Source organism: Haliaeetus albicilla, chromosome 16 (genome assembly GCF_947461875.1).
Source record: "Haliaeetus albicilla chromosome 16, bHalAlb1.1, whole genome shotgun sequence".
Classification (NCBI taxonomy): domain Eukaryota; kingdom Metazoa; phylum Chordata; class Aves; order Accipitriformes; family Accipitridae; genus Haliaeetus; species Haliaeetus albicilla.
The window spans coordinates 17,197,546-17,210,573 of NC_091498.1; the positions used below are offsets into that span (position 1 = coordinate 17,197,546).

A 13,028-nucleotide genomic window follows, 5' to 3' on the forward strand; every position below is an offset into this window, starting at 1 on the left:
GTTGGTAGAAGTAATACAAGTGACAATTATTTTGTAATCATAGTAAGTCACTACTTTTGATAATAATAGATCTGGGGATCAATTAGAAGGTAGAGTAGGTTCTGAGAGTTACAAGGCTGAGGAAGGCAGGGAACCCGGGGAAGAGGTTTAAGGACCTGTGAATCCTAGGCCAGTGGGTCCTTCTGGTCACATCCACAACTGCAGAGGCACTTTCCTAGCTCACTAGCTCCTGCCTTCCATGTTACCTTACCCCACATCAGTGATTCTTCTTTAGGAATTTCAGTGTTGAGATCTAAGGTGACTGTGGGGATGAAAGGGATATCTTGCAGCTTCAGTCACTTCAGTTTCCCTTCTTGTCTGGGCATCTGCAGGAGGGTGGTACAGGACCTTAGAAGTCATCTGAAAGTGTATGTTAAAAACTAGGAAGCTTGTTTAAAGATAGTTTTCGTGGACGCTGGTGGGGAGGCCACGCTTAAGTGACCTGCGAGGTTTCTTTGAAGATACTAAAGCTGTAATTGATAAAGGAGCGTTGGTAGACAGAAGTAGACACAGAAGAGTTGGATATTTCAAAAGATGCGTGAGAGGGCCCCAAATCAGAGATTGATGGGCAAGCAGGAGCTGTGAGATCTGGATCAAGATAGCTCCTGAAATGGTAAGCTTTCTTAGAAATAAAATTGGAACGTGAAGTTTATACCTTATTTTGATGTGGAAAATGAAAGATAACATCACGTTCGAAGCTTATATTGAAGTTTGAGAGGGAAGGTATTAGAAAATAATATCTTTATTAAACAAGCATCGGGGCACAAAATAACTGCATATTAAGATACAAAGACTTTGCTTTGCACTGTAGACTATAGCACGATTTGCATTTAATTAGTGATAGTTGATACCATCGGATAGGTGGTTGCTGATTTACTCAATATGAATGTTTTAAGTCAGTCCAGCAGGTGCTGTGTATCAGCAAAGTTTTGCTTTAAGCCTGCCACATAATGATATAAAATTCTTATTTAATTTTAAAAAATAATTTTCCATAGTTGGAACTGTTTGGACTGTGATAGACAAAACAAACCAAATCATTTTGAAAGACCTAATTTGCGGACAAAAAATTTCTGCAGAAGGTTGGTTAATCCCAAACTGTATAGTGGCACTTCTGTCCCCTTAGTCCCACTGAAAAATGGCAATATTAAAACGATTTTTTTATTCTGGTCTATATTTGACACATTTAAAGCTCATTAAATATTTGACTCTTGGCTGCAGAATAACTGCTTATGCAGCCTTGATATCTCAAACTAGAAGCCTCCATCTTTAGGTGCTGGGATGCTGAAGGATCTCCCCTCACTCTGCAAAGACTTCCAAGGCTATAATGAGAGTCTCTAATCCCCTGTGTACGTGAGACAAACGTATGAATGAATTTGCCACAGTCGGACATACCCACATTCAGTCTTTATGGTTTCAGAATAGCTGTGCGTCTCCTCTATGCCTTTAGACTTGCCTTAGAGCCAGTATAGTAATTTGCAGAAACAGGAGCATGCATTTGGTCACTCATATAACGCCATTGACTTCAGTGGAGTTAAAGAATGAATAAATGAATGCATGTGTGAAAGTTTAGGTCCCTCATCAATGAAGTGAGAGCAGTCCTCTCTGTACTTCCCTGATGGGTGTCTTCTCTATGCTGGAAAGAGAAGTTAGGCAGGGAGGACTTAATGTGAAGGTGGGTGCATAAGTCCAGGAATTATCTGGTTTTTCTATGATATCTCTTGTCATTTTAAGTTAAATTAGTAATTAACCTTACTAAGTTTTACTCGCTAAAAAGAGCTAAACCAACTTGAATAGTGCTGGGAGACCTCTGTGGGACACACGGAGTTGGTAGTTTGTTCCAGTAGTTCACAGTCTCTTTGAAAAAGGATTCTGGTACAGCAGCAGGTAATGTTAGCAGAAATTCTTAAAATGTATTAAAAGACATTGGCCTTGGAATTACATTTTGTTTCCTGATCTGATCCTCGCAACTGGTGAGAGATTTTGATGATCATTTACTTTGAGCTGGGGCTGCCCAAAACCTGGCACAAGTGGGGAAAATAAGATGCAGAGTTTAGAAAGGCCTTTCTAAAGGCCCCCCTTGTGGGAGCCTTCTGAGAGGCCGGAGTTGCACAGCTACTACCCAGGAGAGTACATATGCGCTTTGAACAGTCCTGTTAAAGTCATTGGGTCTACTTATAACCTTAGCTGTTCTTCTAAATCTACATTTTTAACGATGACAGTGGAAGCTTTAAGCCATGGATCTATTTTAGTTTTTAAACTACTGTGTGACAGAAAAAGAGAGTGAGTCCCCTTACTAATTTTATCACTTGTGTTAGGTCACCCCACTGTCTCCTGTGTTCTGATGACACAGGAAGAGTAAGTCCTTCTTTCAGCGCTGTATCTGCTGTCCTGGACTCACCTCTGTTGCCCTATGCTTCAGCATCCCCAGGGTAATAGTATACGATGAAGGATAGGTTGTCTTTCAGACAGAAGTCTAAATTCTGTCTATAAAGGAAAAAACAGCTTGTGGGTTCACATGCTGTTCATTTGTTAATCCCCCTGCCCTCCACTTAACTGCTTTAGCTGAGAACTGCAGTGATTTCTAATCTAACTCCAAAGGACCTTTCTCCTCAATGTGGGACATGACTGAGCATATATTCCTTAACATTCCTAAACTTAGTAACTCACAATTTTTGAGTGAAATTTTAACTTTTTTTTTTTTTTTTTTTTTTTTTTTTAGTTTTAGTTTTTGTATGGAGACATTTTTACCGCTTATGGAAGATGCTGGATTGATGGACCAAAAATCACACAGTGTTGTATAGGCATGGGAAGCACATAGGGATGCTTTGCTTTATGCTTTGGTGCTTTACTAGTGTAACAAGAGTATCTCATTCTGCACACCTCTTTAGCCTCTTCATTCACTGAGGTTCCCAGTGAGGATACCAACAATGGTGACAGCTAACGAAGCACTCACTCCCGAAATTCAAGCCTAAGTCTGAGTTCATCAGCCAGTCTATATTCAAAGAAAAGGGTTATTATGAAAAAGAGCGAAAAGAGATGTTCCGAGAACCTATGACTTTGTGTGCAACTATGAATACAACTGGAGAGTACATTTAAAATATTTTAAAGCTGGAGGAAGCTGAGAGGGAGAGATTTATTTGTGAGAGTTATAATCTCAAAACAAAAGGCAGCCAGGGCTGGAACACCAGTTTTGCAATGCTTGAATGCTATAATTCAGTCTGTGCCCTCTTGTATTAAATTCATGACAAGTCAACAGTATTTCAATGCAGTTCTTTATCAGTTTTAGATTACATCATGCTGTGAATTGCTTTATCTGTTAATATTGATCCTTGTAAATCATTTGGTTTGAGGTCTTCAAATGGAAAGCTGCGATGTAATTCAGCATGCGATGTACTCCAGCATGCGATGTACTCACTTTGTCCTTGAAAATCATTTAAAAAGAAAGCAAGCTGCAATTGCATAGATGATATTACTTTTCTGAAAGGTTAGATTTACCCCTTTGAACTGTCAATAGTTGGATGAAAGCCTTCCATGGAAAGAATGAGAATGGTGGAGAAAATAGTTGGTTCGTGCTTGATGTTGACTGAGGGAGTCAGAGAGGTGCTACATGTCTGAAGAGCTGTGTAGCCCAAAGCCTGATTCAAAGAAGTCATGCTGCTTTTAATGAGAGTAGCCAGAGCAGCAGAAGTTATGACTGAATGCTAGTTCTTCCACTTTTATCTAGCTGGATTTTTTTCTTAATTACCTAAGTTTTGCTTGAATATATACTTCATTTTCATCCATGTTCTTCAACTGTTGCATGGCTTTGCTGTGAGCTGAGAAACATTTGCTATGCTCTGCCTGCTGGGTTGCATTTTTTTCTCCATGCATTCACACTGGGCTAACATTTGATTGTGCGTGAAGATTCTTTCTGTTTTGCAGATCTCTTTAGGATCCTTCAGAAAGAGTGCTGATGTAGAAACAGCAGTGTTGCACAGATGCGTATCAGACTATGAGATAAATGGAAGTTGCTCTGGAAAAAAATGGAAGTAATATTGTGATACAGTAGAGATCATCATTGGTCTTCACTCGCTCCATTAACTAAGAGAAACTCCTACCTGAATCCATTTGGTTTTGCTGAAAATTTATGGGAGATGGAACTGGGTAAATAGGATGACTGGGATGGTGCACACAAGCAAGGTGAGGTGGCGCAAGGAGTGTTCTGCTGCTTGCTGAAAGACTGGGGAGGTTTCCAAACTCCCTTTCCTGTAGGGAAAGAGAAGATTGCTCCTTCCTGGTAAGAAGGGCAGTAAGCACTGCAGACAACTGTTGAGTTGTCTGCTTACACCCAGCACCCGCTCGAATCCAGCGTGCAGCTGGACTGGGTCAGGCACCGCGCTTCTCTTGGAGCACATGTATTGATCTGAAAGAGTGTAAGCTTCTAGACCTACGTTAGTCAAGGCTGTAGCAAAAGTGTCAGGATTTGTCTTTGATGAGGTATTCCCTAAAACAGAAATAATTGTTCCTCAAGAAATCATGGGGCTAAATCACAGCAAAATCTACTTTAAGTAACTGAAATAGGGCATGCAGTTTGGCGCATTTGTTACAATGTGTAGTTACAGGAAGGGTATAGATTTGTCTCTTGTTTCTTCCTGCTGATCTAGGTGTGATCCAGCAAAACAAGCAGCTGGTGACAATAAAAATTCAACTTATACAATTGGAAGGTTCACGTCAACGCATAACAAAAACATGCTTAAGGAAGCTGCTAAATATGTGTTACTATGAGCTAAGTGCAGTCATCCTGAAGGCTCTGAATCTACGTTTCTGGAAGAGTAATTGAGCACACATAGATCTGAACTGTTTAACTCCTACCATGTACTATAACTAGAGTTATGGAAATAGCTAGTGATTTGGCTTTATTTTATTAGATGATTTGTTCTGAGGAGTCCTAAAAGGTCCTTGACTTTCTGAGACTGGCATAGTCAGCTTTTTCTGAAAACAAAACTCTACTAATGCTGTCACTACATTCTTAAAATCTCAGCCAATTTGCAGGTGCATGAACATAGCAACAGACACAAACACATAGATACAGACATATGTATTTCACATATACTATATACAGAATACAGAACAGGAGGTGCTAGTCTTTTCTTCAACAAGGCATGCAGTTCTCAGTGCCTTTTTTTCATTTAACCACACACACACACACACACACAAAAATTAGGGTCTGTTTCTGACTGAGGAGTATAGAACATGCTCCATTTTATATCATATATATGCTTGCCTATCAGCTGACTATTTCTCTAATACATCAACATAATCAGAACATTTCTTTCTTCTCTCTCTTTCTTTTTTTTTTTTAGGCTGAAATGAGTACTTTATTTTTGTTGAATGATTCACTTACCACAACTGTTATTACTTCTCTAGCCTACTCTGAGTTTGCAATAGTGACTGAAATGTTCCCAGACAAGCAGATGGGAAATTGGCCTGTAAATCTTTATTGTTATAAACGGTTTGTAAAACTTTGGATGTTGAAAGGTAAGAGTAGTTCAAATAAATCTCAACAATGCTGACTCAAAGGTTTAAAGCATTGCTTAAATCCCTTGATTAACCCAGCTTCTCAATATTTGACATGAATCAATAACACTGAGATGTCTTTGATGTTCTCTAGCTTTGTAAATATTTATACAGCTAGTCCCATGAAATATGACATTTAATCCTGTTGAAGTAATTCTTTGTATGCTGCATATGAAGAGATATAAAGTATAATAGTTCCAGTGATGCTAGTTAAATAATTGGCACTAAGGATGAAATCTGCTGCATTTCTTTTGTCAATAACCAGGATTTATACAATGTAAGTGTGAGTCAATGGAAAGCAAAATCCACCTTCTGTCACAAATCTTGGGCCAGCTGCTGGGAATGCAGATTTCCTGATCCTGGCTTGTGCCTGGGCCTGTGGCTCAGCATTAACAGCAATTCCGTTAATAACTTTTGTTCCAGTTAAATGAGGTGTTGAGAGCTAGATCAAGGCAAATAGTGAAAGGATGGTACCTCTATTAGCTTGTCCTCAGCCTTCCCTTTCTGCAATATACCATAATGAATGGCCTGTGTGCTCCAGGAAACAGGAAGATGCTCTACCCAGAGTTTCTTGGACCTGGGAAAGCCTTCTGTAGGAATCTCAGTGCAAAAGGGTTGTACCAGCCCTCCAGATCATGGCTGGGATTCCTGCTAACATACAAGATTTGTAGCAGGTTTGTGTTTCAACAGTTTAGCTTAAGAAGCACACTGATATGCTTGTTCCTAAGACACCACACTTCTAGTCAGTGTTTACTGATTCAGTCTGATTCCTCTGCGGATTCTGCCAGGTTTTGTAGTTGTACTCCTTGCCTTTAGGTATTCCAGAAGTAGAAGGTGTTGGAGAATAATGAGGAAGCAGAGAAAGATCACAGTGGCACAAGGTATTCAGCGCTGGCCAACAAAAAATCAGAAGTGGCTCTTCCTTCAGATATGCTCCATTCTCATGCAAAATTGGACCTTTCTGTGCTTCTGGGATGGATTTCTATCCTAGAAGAGAGCCTACAATAGCATGTTCATTGGCTTTCCTATGAAAGAATGAGAGAAAAGGGGTGCCCAGTTCTCAAATCTATAGTAAAGGCCTTCTTTCTATGGCATTTTTCAGACTGTAATCAAAAATAAAATACATTTCTGCAGGTTCTTTTAAAATTGTTCTCTAGCTTAAAGGCATCCTGCCTGTTACAAAGTGCAGAAAAAGATTGCATTCTGTGTCATGTATTTAGAAGTATTTTAGCTTCTCATTTGCTTTATCACACCAAACCCTTTAAAAACCCTTCAGTATATGAAAAGGTCTTCATGCAGAAGTACTACAGTGGTGCTGTACTTCTGTAGCCCAGTTTGACCACTGCATAATCCAAGCAGAGAGATGTAGGCTCAAAAGGACAGTGCACCACACAAAAGGTGATGTGGGAATTCAATTAAATTACTGTCAGTTTTCCTGAGTGTATGTTTATACAGCCCTTAGGAGGTGTTTTTGCCTGCGTTTTTGCCTATATATCCACAAATACATATAATTCTGGTTGGGACAAAATCCAGGTGATTGTATTTGGGTCGCTAATGGATTCTTCTTCACCTTTGTTTCCATGTTATGTTCTATTGCTTGTCTTATTGACTATTCTTCCCTCCCAAGATAGGACTGAGTAGGATCTGCAGAATGTTGCTTATAGTTAGGGATGTACTTTGAGGTACTTTGGAAGAAAAAAATTATGTTTATGCACAAAGGTTTGCATTTTCAGCTGCACCTGTGAGAAGGCCCAAGAGATTTGAAGAGGATTTGGTCCAGTTGGAAATCAGGCTAGAGACAGTATGTCGAAATATGAATTAAAACTTTCAGAGCTGAAAATATAAAACTAATTATCTTGGTTAAAAAAAAGTAAAAACTTTTAATTCACTCTGGTCAATTAATGTTAGTCTTTAGATAGCAAGTTAACAAGTACGTAAATAGCAATGGGACAAATTAATAGAGGAACCTTATGTACTTAGACATTTGCTCAGCCAACCAAAGTTCCTAAAGGTTCAGCTGCAAGTCTGGAAATGTAACCACTGGTGTCTGAAGTAGAAGACGTGGAAATAGATGTTTGGTTTGGGGTTTTTTTTGCTTTCTACATTGTGCAGTTTACCACATAAACAAACAAAAAAAGGCCACAGGTAATGGTCGTGATCATGGAGTGCTTGAAGGGCATATGCCTTCACTCACTGCAAAGCAGAGACATGTCAAAGATATGTTGCTTCAGCTACAAAACATACGTGCAAGAATCACTACATACCTAGCAGCTGTCCGGATTAAGTGATCTGATCAAACTTTTCTGTATCTCTTTTTAATAATAATTGTTTGTACTTAAGGAATAATGTTTCGTCATCTACATCTGAGGAATAGCTTGCTTTTTTTGCCTTTGATGCACAGCAGAACTCAGAATTCTTATTGCAAAAAAAGGCCAGAGAGCAGACGAGGCAAAATGACAGATTCAGGTAAAACATGAGCAGCCAGTTCACAACAAGCAAGTTCAGTGCGTGACGATCTTCCTGCTCTTCCCTAGGGACTGAGCAGAACCGCTGAAGAAGGAGCAGATGGAAACAGCTGCCAACAGATGAGTACTGGAAAGGATTCAAGCCCCGGTACTTGCTGGAACTTGGGAGTTTGTGATGGCCTGAGCTTACCCGATGACAGGTATCTAAGATTTAGAACCAGACAGCTATCAGTCAATCCTTAGCTATGAGGACCAGAAAAAAATATTATGGAACAAAAGACATGTACAGGGCATTCTCTGAACGAGCTACCAGAGCTTACTTCTCAGAGAAGTCCTATGGTGAGAGGAATCTTTAAGCTGTGGTTGCTTGTAGTACTAGAGATAAAAGAACACTGCTAATGTATTTTTCGTGAACGTGTCTATCCCATAATTCATTCACTCAAAATGGTGGTTTCTCTTGACCTTGAGCTAAGATTTAACAGATGGGGAAAAGATAAATTTAGGAAATCCAGTGATGCAATGCTGATACTTTTATGTTGTCTTGTGTATTTTCTAGCATACCATGAAGAGTAATAAATGGCAAAAGCTAAAGAGTCCTTGGCAAACAAACAAACAAAATAGCACCCTGTGATATTTTTACCTTTGTTTCCTCTCACCACACACACTCTTTACTCCCACAGAGCTTGAAATATTAACCCAGCATGTTAATTTATTTCTTCCAGAATTGCCCTGGCCATTGGATTTAACATCTCTCTTGGAAGTACTTCAAACCGAATGGCTGGCTCCATCTCTAGCTTTCTTATTTAGGCACATTACTTTGTTGCTTTTTTCATATCATTTAATGTAATTGGCATTTGTCAAGCTTTTGAAAGGCATGTTTGGGACTACGTTTTGTGCAGCTGGCTTCAAACTGCAAGCTGCTTCAAGTGTCTAGTTCTGTAGAGGACAGCCTTCGAGAGCGTAGAGCACGTGTGCTCAGCACATACCGTGCTTCCTTTCCAAAAGAAACGAAGTGACCGGTATGAGACATGTTCCTCCCTGCATACATTTGTATTTCTATGGTATGATATCTGTAACGGGAGCATTACGTGCCCTGTTTGAAGAATGGGACTCCCTCTACAAGCTGTTGTAAAAATGCTTTGCTCTAAGATGGTCTTCATCCTAACCACCATTAGGCAACTCATAGGGATACCTTGCCATATAGGCACAAAAGCCTGTGGTTTTTCACACAGAATTGCATCTTTGCAAGCCATGAATTTGGATTTGTTGTGATAATTCCAACAGATAAGGGTGCCAATACTGTGTCAACTGCCAGTAAGATTGATGAACTTACAGTAGGCAGGAGTGCAGCTCATTAATTTCATTTGTCTTGGTATGAAATGATACTCTGTACCTGAACTGAGGAAGAGTTAGATATAAAAGTTTTTGGGGAAAAAAAAAATGTATGCCCTAAAGAAATTATGTCAAAATCCTCTTTTTCATGGAAATGCTGCCCTCCAGTGGTTTGGAAAAAAAGCACACATATTGCTTATTGGTTGCCCTGTTTCTCTTACACTGTAGCAATTAAACGTACCTCTTAGTATCACAGGCACATGAATTGTCTAGGCTCCAGCCTCAGGAAACCCACAGGTGGCCTAAGATCCAGTAAAGACATTCGTAACAAAAAGGTATTGCGTTACCAGTACAGGCCCACTGACTCTCTTCTGTAAACAACCGACTAGAAATAAAAACTCTTTCTTGCTGTCGTGGTTTAACCCCAACCACCAACTAAGCACCACGCAGCTGCTCGCTCATTCTTCCCCCACCCAGTAGGATGGGGGAGAGAATCGGGGGGGGGGGGGAGTAAAACTCATGGTTTGAGATAAAGACAGTTTAATAGGACAGAAAAGAAGAAAATAATAATGATAATTATTATAATAAAATTATAATAGTGATTATAAAAGGATTGGGATATAAAAACCAAGCAATGCACAATGCAATTGCTCACCGACCGATGCCCAGTTAGTTCCTGAGCAGTGTTCCTCACCCCCCAGGCCAACTGCCCCCAGTTTATATACCGGGCATGATGTCACATGGTATGGAATATTCCTTTGGCCAGTTTGGCTCAGCTGTCCTGGCTGTGTCCCCTCCCAACTTCTTGTGCCCCTCCAGCCTTCTTGCTGGCTGGGCATGAGAAGCTGAAAAATCCTTGGCTTGGTCTAAAAACTACTTAGCAACAACTGAAAATATCAGTGTGTTATCAACATTATTCTCATACTAAATCCAAAACATAACACTGTACCAGCTACTAGGAAGAAAATTAACTGTATCCCAGCTGAAACCAGGACACTCACAAATGGCGGGATCGTAATAGTCTGCCCCACAGTGACAGTCAAAACCCCTGACTTCAAACAGAACCACATACAAGTCAGTCAGACACAGAGTTCTGCACACAGCAGTTGTCAGTGAACCATGAGGACCTTTCTGTCCTCACAGAGCATGAATCCCCAGGTAAAATATAAGTTCTCCGGGTTTTGTCTTTCAGTCATGGCAGCCAAGTGCATTTGTTTTAGGATTCAGAAGTAAAGCATCAATGTGAAAGAAAGGAATGTTGTATGGCCAAAGTATAAGGTAGATGATTGTTAGGTATGTCGCCTCCAGGCTTGCTTACCTTTCTCTTGTATGGCTTCAAATGGTCTTTCTGAATTTGCAAGACTGTTTCTCAGCTTGTCCTGTTCTACACCTGCATGTTAGATAGGGGTTACCACGCATGCTGAGATGATTTGCACCCTACTGAGGGACTTGGCCAGAGAATTGCATCATGGTCCTGCTGTCATCTCCTGTTCCTCTGCATCTGCCCCACCTGCCTTCTGGTAAGCAACCTATCTCCCCCAGGACCATTGCTTGCAGCACAGGCCATACTATGCCTTCAAAGACCTTCCATTTTCTCTCTCCTTTTGTCTTTCTTTTTCACTTAAAACAAAGAAAAATAGAGTGGTACCCTAAAATTTGTGCAGTAATAACCCCCCCCCCCCATACTATTCCTATAATTTTTCTCTCTGTTTCTGTAGAAGGCTCTTGGTAGGGAAGAGCTTGGCTTTTCCAATATATTTTTCCTGCTTTTTCTAGTGTATGGGGCTCCAGGTGCTGACTGAAGACCGTGAATATTTTTTCTGTTTCCTCACCAACAAATTTTCTGTTCTAGAAAGATGACAAAACAGAACATTGAATTCACCAAGAGAGAGTTTCAGAAAGAACTGCAATTTACATCTTATCCAGCAGATGTTGCCGTAAGACCAAAAAACGACTCAAGGTCAGTTCAGGTGGGTTAGGGAGGACTGTATTTCAGAGAGTTTCAACAGTTCTGGGATTTTATCCAGCATCTCCAAATCTGGTCCCTTGAGATTGGGAGACTCCCTTTTACAGCCATGGACATGCAACACTAGATGACTGTGCTGAGACACAGACCTCTGAGTGAATCTGACTCCAAGCAAAAAAACAACATCACCTCCACCACAATCACAACCTCCCTCAGTCTTGTGATTAAGTGGGTTATTGTCTGTCAGAGTTTTTAATAAATTTTTTATAAATAGTGGAAAGCTTCACTTCATATACAGTATTTGCCTCGCTATTGATGAATGTGGGGTTATTCATTGAGTCTTACATAAAATAGCACACTTGTTGATGTTGCTAAGATGCGTGTCAAAGATAAAAGTTATTGACATTTTAGAAAGAAAGTGTGCGTTCAATGCTGTGCTGACTGTACTATTGGGAAAACCCTGAGGTTTTCTATCGCCCTGTGGTTATGAGATAGGTCAGTTTTCACAATTAAACTTGCAATGTTAAGGTCTTTATTCAGAAGTGTCTGTGTATGTGAAAGGTAGATTTCTGTGTTCCTTCTACTGGCCCACGTGGCTTTATGCCAGACATGTTCCTAATTTCTGGTGGGACCTGGGTGGGAAAGGACTATCTGGAGGCTTTTTTGTATTACACTAGGGACCATTCTCTCCCTCATTAGCCCCGAAATCTCAAATATTGAAAGGACAGCCATTGGTCTCCACTTAATGACATTCCCAGTTGTGCAACAAACCTTTTGAGAAGGGAGTGTGCTGCATAGATCAAGGAGAGAAAGTCATGACTGTTCAACAGTTTTACAGGAAAACAAGTGATTTGAAAGGCTGAGGGAGGGTGAGCTGCGAAGCATTAGTAAATAGTGCTTAATGAGGTACTCAGGTATGCCTCAAGAGATGATCTCTGTGACGTTGGCATGTGGGCCTATTATCTCCATCCCACATTCTCTCACACACACTGAATGCAGCTTGTGTTGTCAAAGATTTGCACTCTGACTGTATGAAGACCATTTTACCTACTGTTAGCGAAGCCAAGATTGTCATATGCAAGTTATTCAAAATGTCCTTCATCCATCTCCTGCTATCACAGGCTCTGTGTCAGCCACACATTTTGGAAATGTAGGCTTTCAGCATTATTATGGGGATGGTTTCTGGTTTGTATTTTCAAGATCAGGTGAGCAGTAAAGCCTGCCAGCTTCTTCAGTGCGGTTGCGCTCAGGGAATCGGTGTATCCAAAGGCGTTGTGATAGAAATGGTCAGTGAGCAGAGCAGAAGCAAAGAAGCACAGCAGGGAGTTTGTCACGGCTTTGCATTGCTATGTGAATGCTATCCCAGACAGTATTACATGCAGCAGCTTGAAACTATTGCCGCTGAAGTTGAAAGTTTTGCCACTGATTTCGAGAACAAATTAATAATTTTTAAACAAAAGGGAAATACTAATTTCTTCTCATTAACATTTGGGTGGTATGAGGTACAAATGTTTGCTTGTGTGTCCACTTTTGGGTGTAGTTCTTCTGAAGATAATACCATTTTTGTGAGTAAAATGAGCAGGTTTTGCCCTTTGGACAATTTGAGCCTTTCAAATATCTCAGCAAAATACAAGCTGCAAAATGAAAACTGTTTTTCCTTCCACGTTCAG

At 40.3% G+C, this 13,028-nt stretch overlaps 1 long non-coding RNA gene across 1 annotated transcript in view; it reads left to right on the top strand.

Annotated features, from left to right (window-relative positions):
- The first annotated feature begins 3,432 nt into the window (after positions 1 to 3,432).
- Positions 3,433 to 13,028, top strand: part of LOC138689269 (uncharacterized) — a 77,691-nt gene continuing 68,095 nt past the window's right edge. Inside the window, exons 1-3 of the long non-coding RNA XR_011328111.1 lie at positions 3,433 to 8,260; positions 10,794 to 10,912; positions 11,169 to 11,366. This is a non-coding gene — a long non-coding RNA (uncharacterized lncRNA). The remainder of the gene's footprint in view (positions 8,261 to 10,793; positions 10,913 to 11,168; positions 11,367 to 13,028) is intronic.